Source organism: Balaenoptera ricei, chromosome 13, assembly GCF_028023285.1.
Source record: "Balaenoptera ricei isolate mBalRic1 chromosome 13, mBalRic1.hap2, whole genome shotgun sequence".
Classification (NCBI taxonomy): domain Eukaryota; kingdom Metazoa; phylum Chordata; class Mammalia; order Artiodactyla; family Balaenopteridae; genus Balaenoptera; species Balaenoptera ricei.
In genome coordinates, this window is record NC_082651.1 from 31,586,171 (window position 1) to 31,600,133 (window position 13,963).

At 41.6% G+C, this 13,963-nt stretch overlaps 1 pseudogene; it reads right to left on the bottom strand.

Annotated features, from left to right (window-relative positions):
- Positions 1–226: 226 nt before the first annotated feature.
- On the bottom strand, positions 227–13,775 carry LOC132377339 (formin-binding protein 1-like; annotated as a pseudogene).
- Positions 13,776–13,963: the final 188 nt, after the last annotated feature.

The window sequence follows — 13,963 nt, forward strand, 5'->3', positions numbered from 1 at the left end:
AGCTAGTGAGGGGTGGGGAGAGTGGATTCCAGAGCCCAAGTTAAAGACAGACTCCCTTAGTGGCCCAGGAGTCGGGACCGCCCCCCCCCAGACCCCACACCTCTGCCCCCAGACGGGTGAGGCCTGCCCTGCCCACCCCCTTTTCCCTCTAGGGAGCTGCTGCACAGGGGGCAGTTGGCCAGCTCACCTCCGCCCCCACCGTCTAGGGGGAGCCACCCCCAGGCCCCTAATTGCGCAGAGTAAAGCGTGGCAGTGCGCGACGCCCCCGAGCCAGGTGCAGCCCCGACCTAACCTGGGCGGAGGGCACGCTGCCCTGGGCGGGATCCGCCCCGGGATCCAGGTCAAAGAGCAGGGCCTCCACCAGCCGCGACGCTCTCCGGGGAGCAGAGCCGGCCCGCCTTCCCGCCCTGCGCTTCCTCGCGACGACTCAGACACGCCGGCCGGCGCGCGGCGGAGACTCGGGCTGGGGTCCGCGGCCACGGCTCCGCGCCGCCGAAGACCCAGTTCCCCCCACCCCAACCTCTGCGGGGCTCCCGGCGGCCCTCGCCCGGCCGGCGGGGTCTCTGCTGCTCGCCCGGCGAGCCACGCTTTGGACGCCTTTTTATTTGCATTTGTTGGTGGGGTGAAGTCTGCCGTTAGGCACCTCATTTCACGGAACTGATCTCTTAGGCTGTGGTAAAATACCCTGACACTGTGAATTTATTTTTTTAAATTAATTACTTTATTTATTTTCGGCTGCATTGGGTCTTCGTTGCTGCGCGCGGGCTTTCTCTAGTTGTGGCAAGTCAGGGCTACTCTTCATTGCGGTGCGCGGGCTTCTCATTGCGGTGGCTTCTCGTTGCGGAGCACGGACTCTAGGCGCGCGGGCTTCAGTAGTTGTGGCTCCCGGGCTCCAGAGCGCAGGCTCAGTAGTTGTGGCGCACGGGCTTAGTTGCTCCGCGGCATGTGGGTCCCCTCCCCGGTCCAGGGCTCGAACATGTGTCCCTGCGTTGGCAGGCGGATTCTCAACCACTGCACACTGTGAATTTAAAAGAACATTTATGCACTTTAATTTTTTGAGGAAAATATAATATTTATTAGAGAGGCGGATAAGAGGGTACAAGTAAAAGGTGCCAGATGGTTTCATTTCTTTTAGAATAAGAATAAAAACAAACAATCATGTTGACCTTTATTCAAACAGTTTATTCAGAACCCAAGTGTCTATAATAGTCTCATGTGTCTCATCCAGCAGGCAGCCTCCCCAGCAGTTATGAAAATAAAAAGGTCGTTAGGGAGCAGAATAATCAGCTAAACAAATGGATAAAAGAGTAAAAAGTTAAAACAACTGAAGTTCAAGTAATCACTTTAGGTTTTTGTTTTTGTTTTTTATAAGCAGTTTTTAGAACAGTTTATATTGAATATAACTGTTTTTAGAACAGCTTTAGATTTACAGAAAAAACGAGATCGTATGGAGAGTTCCTCTGTACCCCAGTTTCCCCTATTATTAACAGCTTACATTATTATGGCACATTTGTTAGTAAACCCCAATACTGATACAGTATTACAAAATAAAGCCCGAAGTTTATTCCGATTTCCATCGTTTTCCATAACGTCTTACCCAGGTACCCCCTCCACAGCACCACATTACTTCTAGTCGTACAGTCGCCTTAGGCTCCTCTCCCTCAAGACAGTTTCTCATAATTTCCTTGTTTTTGGTGACTCTTTAAATAGCAGTATATTCTGTGGGGCGAATTATAGATGTGTTTGATTGAAAGCACTTTTAAAAACAAAAACAAAACCACAAAAGGAGTCATAATCCAGTTGGCCAATTGAAAGTTATTTTAAACATTTTGGCAAACATTAAATAATCACATGTTAGACACCACACCAAAGAAGTGCCCTAGCATTATTAAAAAGAAAACAAGTGCCCTGAGTTTTGGACCTCAGGAAGTAACAGCTTCACCCAAACAGGAGGAGTTTAAAGAAATGCATTGTCTGGGGTGAGGTTTGGTAGATTTATAAACAAGGTTAGGGAGGAAAGACTTCAACACACACATTATTAACCTGTAAGTGAAACGGCAGAACACGTTTCGGGGCTTAGTAGAGCATAGGTTCTTCTGTCTCCGCGCAGAAAGAATTCAGTGAGAGGCAGAATGACAGGTAAGGAAAGAGTTTATTAGACTAGGACCCTTGTGAGGGGTACAAGCAGGCAGGCAAGGGAGTGCCACGCCGAAAGCTAGGCGGGCTACATTTTTATAATCAAAGGAAAAGCGGGGAGAGAAAGAAGACCACCTTCTTCCTCATTCTTTTTTTTTTTTTAAACGTTTAATTTAATTTAATTTAATTTATTTTATTTATTTATGGCTGTGTTGGGTCTTCGTTTCTGTGCGAGGGCTTTCTCCAGTTGTGGCAAGCGGGGGCCACTCTTCATCGCCGTGCACTGGCCCCTCACTATCGCGGCCTCTCTTGTTGCAGAGCCCAGGCTCTAGACGCGCAGGCTCAGTCATTGTGGCTCACGGGCCCAGCTGCTCTGCGGCATGTGGGATCTTCCCAGACCAGGGCTCGAACCCGTGTCCCCTGCATTGGCAGGCAGACTCTCAACCACTGCGCCACCAGGGAAGCCCCCATCATTCTTTTTTTTTTTTCTTTTTTTAAGAAGTTTGAACACTAAGACCTTGAGCTCTTAGCGGTCTTCTCTCTCCTAGGGGCATTTGCTTTTTTTTGGTTTTTTAAACATTTTATTTATTTATTTATTTTTGGCTGTGTTGGATCTTCGTTTCTGTGCGAGGGCTTTCTCTAGTTGCGGCGAGCAGGGGCCACTCTTCATCGCGGTGCGCGGGCCTCTCACCATCGCGGCCTCTCTTGTTGTGGGGCACAGGCTCCAGACGCGCAGGCTCAGTAGTTGTGGCTCACGGGCCTAGTTGCTCCGCGGCATGTGGGATCCTCCCAGACCAGGGCTCGAACCCGTGTCCCCTGCATTGGCAGGCAGATTCTCAACCACTGCGCCACCAGGGAAGCCCCTTCCTCATACTTGAGTAGATGTCAAACTTCCATCATCAGCTCCTCCTCCATGTCGGGCGGGGGAGTTTTCTTGTCCCTACATGGTCAAACTGGGACTGTCATGGCACAATAGAAATGGCAAAAAGGCACTAACATATACTAAAATATGGTAAATCATCTCAGGTATAATGTCATCTTTTCCCTATATTTTTGTTTTTAATATGCTCAAAGGAGCATGTCCTAGGACTCATTAACTTACTGACCTCACTGGGCAGGATGTAGGTCTCAGTTCACCATTGTTTTATTGTTTGGGGGCATGTCTCATGCTTCTGTTGCATGGTTTTGTTGCTAAGCAAGCCTGCCTTCTTGAGTGATCATTAACTTACAGGGGTCTCCCATACTTTTTTTTCTACTTACAATCTCCTAGTGGGATTAACTATTTAATCACCTACTTTGTCCCTTCACTGTGTCCCTATCATAAGTGTGTTATTATTAACCTGTAAAATTAAGGAAGAAAACTTTATAATCAGGCTGAGATTTTTCTTCTTTTATTTAACAGAGAACTGTTGGAAGACAAGAATGTCTTGGGTGGAGAAGGAAATTCTTGATGCTTTGGAAATTGTTCAATACTTTTTCTAATACTTCAGGCACTGACTAAAGGAACTGCAGCTACAAAATATCTTGAACTGTTTAGTCAGTGTCCCATATCTTTATCTGTTTTTGGTGTGGAGGCTACAGCTTAAAATAATGATCATAAATTTATGCACACAACACTTGCTCTATACAAACAAATCGAGCTATTTTCTGAATCAAATCTGCACAATCCTAAAGAAAAAAAAAAACTTCAAAAAACAGGATGTTTTTCAAGGCAGGCTTTTTAAAAGCTAATGTTGACTTGGCCTGTTCTAGGCTTTTTCTGGTAGTTAACAATTTGGAAGTGAGCTCATAATCTGACATAAGAAGGTCAGATTATAATACCTTTGGTCTCCCATTCATTTGGTTAAATGCCAGAAGCAGTTAGTCTACTAGTTTAATGAGCATTACGGCTCATTAAAACAAATCTCCATCATTTAAGGGTCAGCTAATTTTCTTGATGCAATACTTGAAAAGGAGAACTGAAGGAAACAATCCCCTGAAGAGGTCTGGATCAAGATAGGTGGCTTTATCAATATCATGTCAGTAAAGGCATAATAATGCAAAAGAAATTTTAATTATAAAATTAAAAAAATTATATATGTAGTTGTAAGTTGGGCTGTCATTAAGTACAGTCTGCTATAGCTCACTCTGGTAGCCAGTGTAAAATGTAAGCTCACTGCAGCTAACTTACCTTGAAACACAGGCCATCCAGAGCAACAAGTATGAGTCCCTCCTGCCATTTTCTTTTTTTTTTTTTTTTAAATCGATTTCTTTTTTTTTTTTTTTTTTTTAATTTATTTATTTATGGTTGTGTTGGGTCCTCGTTTCTGTGCGAGGGCCTTCTTCTAGTTGTGGCAAGCGGGGGCCACTCCTCATCGCGGTGCGCGGGCCTCTCACCATCGCAGCCTCTCCTGCTGCGGAGCACAGGCTCCAGTCGCGCAGGCTCAGCAATTGTGGCTCACGGGCCTAGTCGCTCCGCGGCATGTGGGATCTTCCTAGACCAGGGCTCGAACCCTTGTCCCCTGCATTGGCAGGCAGATTCTCAACCACTGCGCCACCAGGGAAGCCCCCCTCCTGCCATTTTCTGATCCTCTGATATGAGCTTATGAAATGAGCCCATAAAGTAGAGGCAAGAAGCTAATTTTCCTATCTAAAAGTAGGAAAGACATGAATAAATATTTTTCAAAGCCAAAAAAAAAAAAAAAAAGGGTATGTCTCAACCTGACACCTTCCTTCTGACCCATTTATAGCTGGGTCTTTATTGAGCATAATCAAACACTGGATTTGGTGGCTGACTATGCATGTGACCAGTTTCACTATCCACCCTCCTGCTTCAGTGCCAATTTAAGAATGCAAATCCTATGTAGCCAGATTTCTTTAAAGATGGTGAGAAATGTTTATTTTATTCTGGCTAAAGTTAATCACATTTTCTGAAGTGGGCCCTTACATTTACTACTTTTTAAAAATTTCAGTAAACTAAAAATTTAGATCTTAAAGATGGGAATGATTTAAAAATCTACCCTTTGGAAACAGTATGCTGTGCTCTTAGTCTGTGTATGACTGTAGTTATCACCACACTGCACTCAAATTATAGCCCAGCCTGGGGAAGTGTGAGCTGAATACAGCTGCTCCTGCCACCAAACCTCCAGCTGAAACAGAACCTAGGTGACTGAGAAGTGGACACGTGCTGTTTTCATGTAAGTGTGTCTGTACATCACTAGAATATCTGATCTGCAATTGGTGGAGAGCTCAACTGGTGCCATACGTAAAAATCAACAGGTTAATTGACCAAACTTTTACAGATTTCAATTAGTTGTTTGGGATCAAATAGACAGGCTGGGATAATCATGATGAACCAGCCATGATCTTAACCACATTTAAGCGTTTAGTACCAATATAAGTATTTTCTTATTTACTTCTTTACTCAAGTAGGGTGAGATTTTATTTTGTTCATGATTTCCTCTAAGTGAGTAGTGGTAAAATTTAACAAACTAGCATAGTTCAGTTTATTAAGTTACAAAATGTAACATTAGAATATGCTTCAATTTGTCGCAGACACTGTATGTAAAGAAGAGATCAGGGCTTCCCTGGTGGTGCAGTGGTTGAGAATCCGCCTGCCAATGCAGAGGACACGGGTTCGAGCCCTAGTCTGGGAAGATCCCACATGCCACAGAGTAAGTAAGCCCGTGCGCCACAACTACTGAGCCTGCGAGCCTAGAGCCCGTGCTCCACAGCAAGAGAAGCCACTGCAATGAGAAGCCCGCGCACCGCAACGAAGAGTAGCCCCCGCTGGCCACAACTGGAGAAAAGCCCGCGCTCAGCAACTAAGACCCAGCGCAGCCAAAATAAATAAATAAATTAATTAATTAAAAGAAGAGATCAGGAGAGAGCAGAAGCACCCTCAAGATGCTGTGCTTTTTGATTCAGAAATAATGGTGAGAAGGTAGAATCCAACTTTTTTGTTATTTATAGATGCTGCCAAAGGAAGAAATGTTTATCAGATTTCAAATATTGTAAGTTGTAAATTGGTAGTTGGCAGCTTTGAATGTAAAACTTCAACTTAGCAGGAGAAACCTGACTAAGTCAAAACTCAAGGAAAGGAAAGTCAAGGAAAATTCAGGGGTATGATGCCTAAAAGCTCACTATGTGGCTGTATAAAAATATGTATTGTGGTGCTATCTAACCATCCAGTACTTTGAAGAACTTCCTGTAATAGTCACAGTTGTGGGTAGAAACAACTGTGTTTCAACAAACTCCAGTGTTGAGATTTTTTTTTTTAAGTTTTTAAAATAATATTAAATACGGGCATACCTTGTTTTATCTCTCCACTTTATTGTGCTTCACAGATACTGCATTATTAGCAAATTGAAGGTTTGTCGCAACCCTGCATTGAGAAAATCTATAGACACGATTTTCCTAACAGCGTTTGCTCACTTTGTGTCTCTGTGTCACATTTTAGTAGTTCTTGCAGTATTTCAAAATTTTTCATTATTACTATATTTGTTATGCTGACCTGTGATTACTGTGATCCTTGATGTTACTATTTTTAAAAAATTTTTATTGGGAGTATAGTTGATTTAAAATATTGTGTTAGCTTCTGCTGTGCAGCAAAGTGAATCAGTTATAGATATACATATATCCACTCTTTTAAAAATTCTTTTCCAATATAGGTCATTACAGAGTATTGAGAAGAGTTCCCTGTGCTATACAATATGTCCTTATTAGTTATCTATTTTATATAGTAGTGTGTGTATGTCAATCACAATCTCCCAATTTATCCCTCCCCCCTTTCCCTCCTGTTAACCATAAGTTTGTTTTCTACATCCGTTACTCTTCTTCTGTTTTGTAAATAAGTTCATTTGTACCCTTTTTTTTTAGATTCCACATATAAGCGATATCATATGATATTTGGTTTTCTCTGACTTACTTCACTCAGTATGACAATCTCTAGATCCATCCATGTTGCTGCAAATGACATTATTTCATTCTTTTTTATGGTTGAGTTGATGTTACTATTGTAATTGCTTTGGGGAGCCACGAACTGCGCCCATTTAAGACAGCAAACTAAAAAAACTAAATGTTGTGTGTCTTCTGACTGCTCCACTTACCGGCTGTTCCCTGTCTCTCTCCCTCTCCCTGGTCCTCCCTATTCCGAGACACAACAATATTGAAATTAGACCAGTTAATAACCCTACGGTGGCCTTTAAGTGTTCAAGTGAAAGGCAGAGTCACACATCTCTCACTTTAAATCAAAAGCTAGAGATGATTAAGTTTAGTGAGGAAGACATGCCAAAACCCAAGATAGGGTGAAAGCTGGGGCTCTTGCGCCAGTTAGCCAAGTTGTGAATGCAAAGGCAAAGTTCTTGAAGGAAATTGAAAGTGCTACTCCAGTGAACACACAAATGATAAGAAAGTGAAACAGCCTTATTCTGATATGGAGAAAGTTTTAGCGGTCTGGATAGAAGATCAAACCAGCCACAACATTCCCTTAAACCAAAGCCTAATCCAGAGCAAGGCCCTAACCGTCTTCAATTCTATGAAAGCTGAGAGAAGTGAGGAAGCTGCAGAAGAAAAGTTTGAAGCTAGCAGAGGTTGGTTCAGGAGGTTTAAGGAAAGATATCATCTCCATAATATAAAAGTGCAAGGGGAAGCAGCAAGTGCTGACGTAGAAGCTACAGCAAGTTATCCAGATCTAGCTAAGATAATTCATGAAGGTGGCTACACCAAACAACAGATTTTCAATGTAAATGAAACAGTCTTCTATTGGAAGAAGATGCCATTTAGGACTTTCATAGCTAGAGAGGAGAAATCAATGCCTAGTTTCAGAGCTTCAAAGACTCTCTTGCTAGGGGCTAATGCATCTGGTGGCTTTATGGTGAAACCAGTGCTCATTTACCATTCTGAAAATCCTAGGGTCCTTAAGAATTATGCTAGATCTACTCTGCCTGTGCTCTGCAAATGGAACAATAAAGCCTGGATGACAGCACAGCTATTTACTACATGGTTTCCTGAATATTTTAGGCCCACTGTTGAAACCAACTGCTATTAAAAAAAAAAATAGATTCCTTTCAAGATATTATTATTCATTGACAATGCATGTGGTCACCCAAGAACTCTGATGGAGATGTACAATGAGATTAATGCTTTTTTCATGCCTGCTAACACAACATCCATTCTGCAGTCCACGGATCAAGGGGTAATTTTGACTCTCAAGTGTTAGTATTTAAGAAATACATTTTGCATTTTGTTAGGCATAGTTGATTTTAACTAAACAAGAGAAACTTGGCAATATCTATTAAAATTAAAATTCAGATAGAAAAAGAGGATTACCTTTTGTAAGGCTATAGCTGCCATAGATAGTGATTCCTCTGATGGATCTGGGCGAAGTCATTTGAAAACCCTCTGAATTGGAAAGGATTCACCATTCTAGATGCCATTAAGAACATTCATGATTCATGGGAAGAGGTCAAAATATCAATATTAATGGGAGTTTGGAAGAAGTTGATTCCAACCCTCACAGGTGATTTTGAGGGGTTCAAGACTTTCATGGAGGAAACAACGGCAGATGTGGTGGAAAGAGCAAGAGAACTAGAATTAGAAGTGGAGCCTGAGGATGTGACTGAATTGCTGTAATGTCATGATAAAACTTTTCACAGATGAGGAGTTGCTTCTTATTGATGAGCAAAGAAAGTGGTTTCTTGAGATGGAACCTACTCCTGGTGAAGATCTGTAAAGATTCTTGAGATAACAGCAAAGAATCTAGAATATTACACAGACTTAGTTGATTGATAAAGCAACAGCAGGTTTGAGAGAATTGACTCCAATTTTGAAAGAAGTTCTACTGTGGATAAAATGCTACCAAACAGCACGGCTACAGAGAAATTGTCCATGAAATGAAGAGTCAATTGATGTGGCACACTTCATTGTCTTATTTTAAGAAATTTCCAGAGCCACCCCAACCTTCAGCAACCACCACGCTGATCAGTCAGTAGTCATCAACATTTGGGCAAGACCCTCCACCAGCAAAAAGACTGACTTGCTGAAGGCTCAGACAATGGTTAGTATTTTTTAGCAATAAAGTATTTTTAAAAATTAAGGTGTGGGACTTCCCTGGCGGTCCAGTGGTTAAGACTCTGCGCTTCCAATGCAGGGGGCGGGGGTTCGATCCCTGGTTGGGGAACTAAGATCCCACATCCTGCGCAGTGCAGCCAAAAAAAAAAAAATTAAGGTATATATGTTGTTCTTTCAGACATAATGCTATTGCACACTTACTACAGTATAACGTAAACATAACTTTTATACGTGCTGGGAAACCAAAGAAATTCGTGTGACTTTATTATCATATTCACTTTATTGCAGTGGTCTGGAACCAAACTTGCAATGTCTCCAAGGTATGCCTGTATACATCTTAGCACCTTTGGCATTTTTGTCCAAATAGACTTTGACAAATAAAGTAGGAATATAACCCTTTTCATCTTCATTTCTCCAAACGCAGAATCACCTTCATTTTCCTCTATAACATACAATGTTTCTGCTTCAACTGCTGAAAGAATTCCTTCATTCTGACCTTCAAATATGTAGAGAGTTTTACAAGTCCCTGTGGGGGGGGGGGGGGGAAGATGTTCCTTGTCATCGAATTTATTACTAAAAGTCATGACCAGACCTGCACCTCACTCTCCGGACTTTGCTCCTCTGTGTAACTGGTGTCTGTATTCTTCCAGTCTTGTGCACAGTTATTTGGGACTGAGATTTTTGTGCATTACACTCTGTTGTCAGACCTCTTCACTTGGTGCTGGGAGCCTGCCTTCAACCTCAGCCAGCCAGACTACAAGGTTCTGGGCCTCTCGTCACAGTTTTCCTACGTATATGTATATATGTATATGAAACTCTCTCTCTCTCTGTCTCTCTGTCTCTCTGTCTCTCTCTCTCTCTCTCTCTCTCTCTCTCTCTCTATATATATATATATATATATATACATATATACATATATACATACATATAGTTAATTTGTGACCCAAACTGGCTGGGTCTCCCATTTGAGGATTCTTTAGACAGTCACTCTTCATCTTTGTTATACCATCTCTGATCCATCTCCATCTGGATTTCTTTATTTAATTCATTGACTTTCTTTATATAGCTTTTTCCTTCTTTGTTGAGATGAAAGATTGCTGAAACCCTCTGGTGTTGCCCTCCCCCCCACAACCATGCTTAAGGTTTTTAAAGTGAATTTGGGGTTTGAAGATCATGAACTCATTGAAGCAATGAGTTCCCTTTACTGTGTGGGAGACATTTATTTTTATGAACAGCCATAACTTTCCTTTGGATTTGCTATCAGATTTGACCTCTGTTTTGTCTACTCTGGAATTTTAAACACTATGATCAGACACAGTACACTTCATTGGCTGAGTGTCTTCCTCAGATGTCTCCAGGAGGCTCAAACTCTGACTTGAAAGTTTCTGTTACCAACTATGACATTTATCTGATCATTCATTCAGCTGCCTTAACTATGGTATCCAAGCATTTCCCACTGATTACTATTGCCTGTTGATCAACATCTGCATGTCTTCATTGATCCTCCAATTCTCACTGTCCTTCTTTCTTCCATCTCTTGTATTTTCTGAAGGATGTTGGATATATGAGGATGGTAATATTCCTGCAGGTCCTGGTCCAATTTCTTGAAGACTTGGTGAGTAATCTGCTTTGCTGTCCTCTGCTATTGATGACACTTTTGAGTTTGTTGGTGTGCCTTTTCAACACCTACCTTTTAAACACTCATGTCAGCATGATTTTTTTTTTTTTTCCAAAATACTGCTGTGTTCTGTCAGTCTTTTGGAATCTCACACATACCGTCGTTTACTTGATTTACGTTGCTTCCAGCAAGTGTCTACCGGTGGCTCTCTTCTGTGCATCACAAAAAGCGCGATTTCCACTCCTGCTCTGGTCTTGAACACAGCCTGCTAACTCCATAAATTCATGGTGCCCAGCGTGACCGCTCATTTCGCTCACAGGGTGGGAAGAAACGCTTTACATGACGAATATACTTGTATTCTTCCTCCTTTCAGTTCTTTTTAGGTTGGTATTTCTTCAAAAGATTCCTGAGTTGCTTTGTAAAGCTGAGTTCAATCTCTGTCGTTTCCCTGACAAATGTGATGTATTTCTCAAGAATACCAATTCCTCACTGCTTGTGTTTTCCTAAGTCGAACGGATCCCCGAGCTCGGTGCCCGAGTCCGGGCGCAGGGGCGGTTAGAGGCTCCCCGCGGCGGGTACGCCGCCCGCGTCCTGCTGGGTCTCCCCCACGGCCCCCTCTCCCGGTAGATCCGCACCAAGATCGCTCCACCCACCGCCCGCCGAGGGCTCTTGTGTGCTTTAGTTTGTAAATGACCGGGATGTTCTCCCGAGTCCGGAAGCGCGCGCTCAAGCTTTGTCCAGGCGAATGGCGCACAGGCCCGGAGGGAAAGACCGAGGGGTATGGACGTCGCCTGTCAACGCTACCCTGGCCCTGGCCCTAGCAGGATTGAGCGCTGCGACCCTGGCCCTGGCCCTAGCAGGATGGAGCGCCCCAGAGCGAGGTCCGACGGGTCTCTGGGATGCAGCATCCTCGGAGGAGCCCGGAGGTCCAAGAGGCCCTCTCATGTAAGAAGGAGGCGGCCCATGGGTGGTCCCAGAGCGCTTCTGGTAACAGGGCCCCTGGAACACTATTGGGCCTTCCTGCTGGCACCTCAAGCCTGACTTACCTCTGCCTCCTCATTCCATTCTCTGTCGGCCACCCATAAACCAGACTGTACCGCCCAACCTTCTCGCCCTCTTCTGGTAGAGGTGGACCAGACACATTCAGTCCATACGGGCAAAATAAATGTTAAGCCAAAGCCAAGCATAGAAGGGAATGCCATCATCTGAGAATTAACTTCAGAGATAATTAACGTCAGTAATCTGATATTTTATGGTTAAAAATTCAACTAAAAAACTTAAAATTATATACTAGGTTGTACAGACAATATCTCAGATGTATCAGGCTTAGATCGTTCCTGTGGTCCTTATGTTACACATTTGTGGAATGAAAAAATGTTTATGTTCACGTCATGCTATCGCATCATTGTTATCATTAACTTTAATTCACGAAGGAGATTTTTCAGTAAAATTTTCTAGAGGGAACTTTGTTCCTAGGATTCGTAGCTTGAATAGACATTTAAAAAACCCTTTGTTTTTTGCTAAAAAAATAGTTGGCAGACTATAAGCTATCTTTTGTTTATTTAAAATTTTAGCTTCCTCAAAAAGCCAGAAAAAGAACTACAAAATTAACCAAATAAAGAACACGGAAGGAAATGATAAGCATAAAAGCATAAATTAATGAAGTAGGAAACAAAAGATAGTGAAAATAATAAATCAAAATGCTGGTTCTTTTGGAAAAAATTAACAAGATCAACAAACCAGTAGCTAAACTAATTAAGAAAAAAGGGAAGAAAGCACAAAAATACAAAATATAAAGGGGCATAGGGGAAATAACCATTGGAACAGAGGAAACTAAAAAAATATATGAGACTATTTTGTACAACTTTATGCAAATAAATTTCAAACCACAGATAAAATCAATAATTTCAGAGGAGAATACAGTTTCCCAAAATTGACCCTCATGGAGAGAGAAAACATTAACAGACCAATCTCCATAAAATAATAGAGAAATTTATCAAATAAATACACCATATATAGGGGAATTCTATCAAATCCTTAAACACCACATAAGCCTAATACTACACAAATTATTCCAGGGTCTAAAAGATGAAAGGAAATAGCCAAATCCTTTTGCAAAGCAAGTATATCAATTAATATAAATTAATAAAATTAAACCTGTTTTTAAAATCCTAAGGGATCCACAAAGAACTATTAGAACTAGTAAATGAGTTCAGCAAGGTTGCAGGATACAAGAGCAATATACAAAAATCAGTTGTACCTCTATACACTGACAGTGAATAATCTGAAAATAAAATTAGAACAATTCCACATACAATAGCATAAAAAGAATAAAATACTTAAGAATAAATTTCCCAAAATGAGTTTAGGATTTGTACACTGAAAACCACAAAACATTATTGAAAGAAATTGAAGAAGATCTAAACAAATGGAAAGACACCACCTGGTCATGGATTAGAATAGTGTTAAGATGGCAGTACTCTCCAAACTGATCTATAGATGCAACACAATCTCTATCAGAATTCCAGCTGCCTTTTTTTGCCAAAATTGACAAGCTGATTCTAAAATTCATATGGAAATGTAAGGGGCCTAGATTAGCCAAAACAGTATTGAAAAAAAGGAATGAAGTTGGAGAAGTTGTACTTCCCAATTTCAAAACTTACTACAAGGCTACAGTAATCAAGACAATGAGGTACTGGTATAAGGATAGAAATAGAGATTAATGGAATAGAATTGAAAGTTCAGAACCAAACCTTTACATTTATGGCCAGTTGATTTTCAACAAGGGTGCCAAGACAATTCAAGGTGGAAAGAATAGTCTTTTCAACAAATATCGCTGGGACAACTGGATATCCAGATGTACAATAATAAAGTTGGACTCCTTCCTCACCCTGTACAGAAAAATTAATTCAAAATCTATCATAGACCCAAGTGTAAGAGCTAAAATTATAAAACTCTTAGAAGAAAACATGGAAGTAAATTTCTGTGACCTTAGGTTAGACAAAGCCTTCTGATATATGACACTAAAAGCAAGTGAGAAAAGAAAAATAAATTGGAATCCATCAAAATGAAAAACTTTTGTGCTTCAAAGACACCATCAAGAAAGTGAAAATACAATTCAAAAGTGGGAGAAAAAAATTGTAAATAAAGGACCTGGAC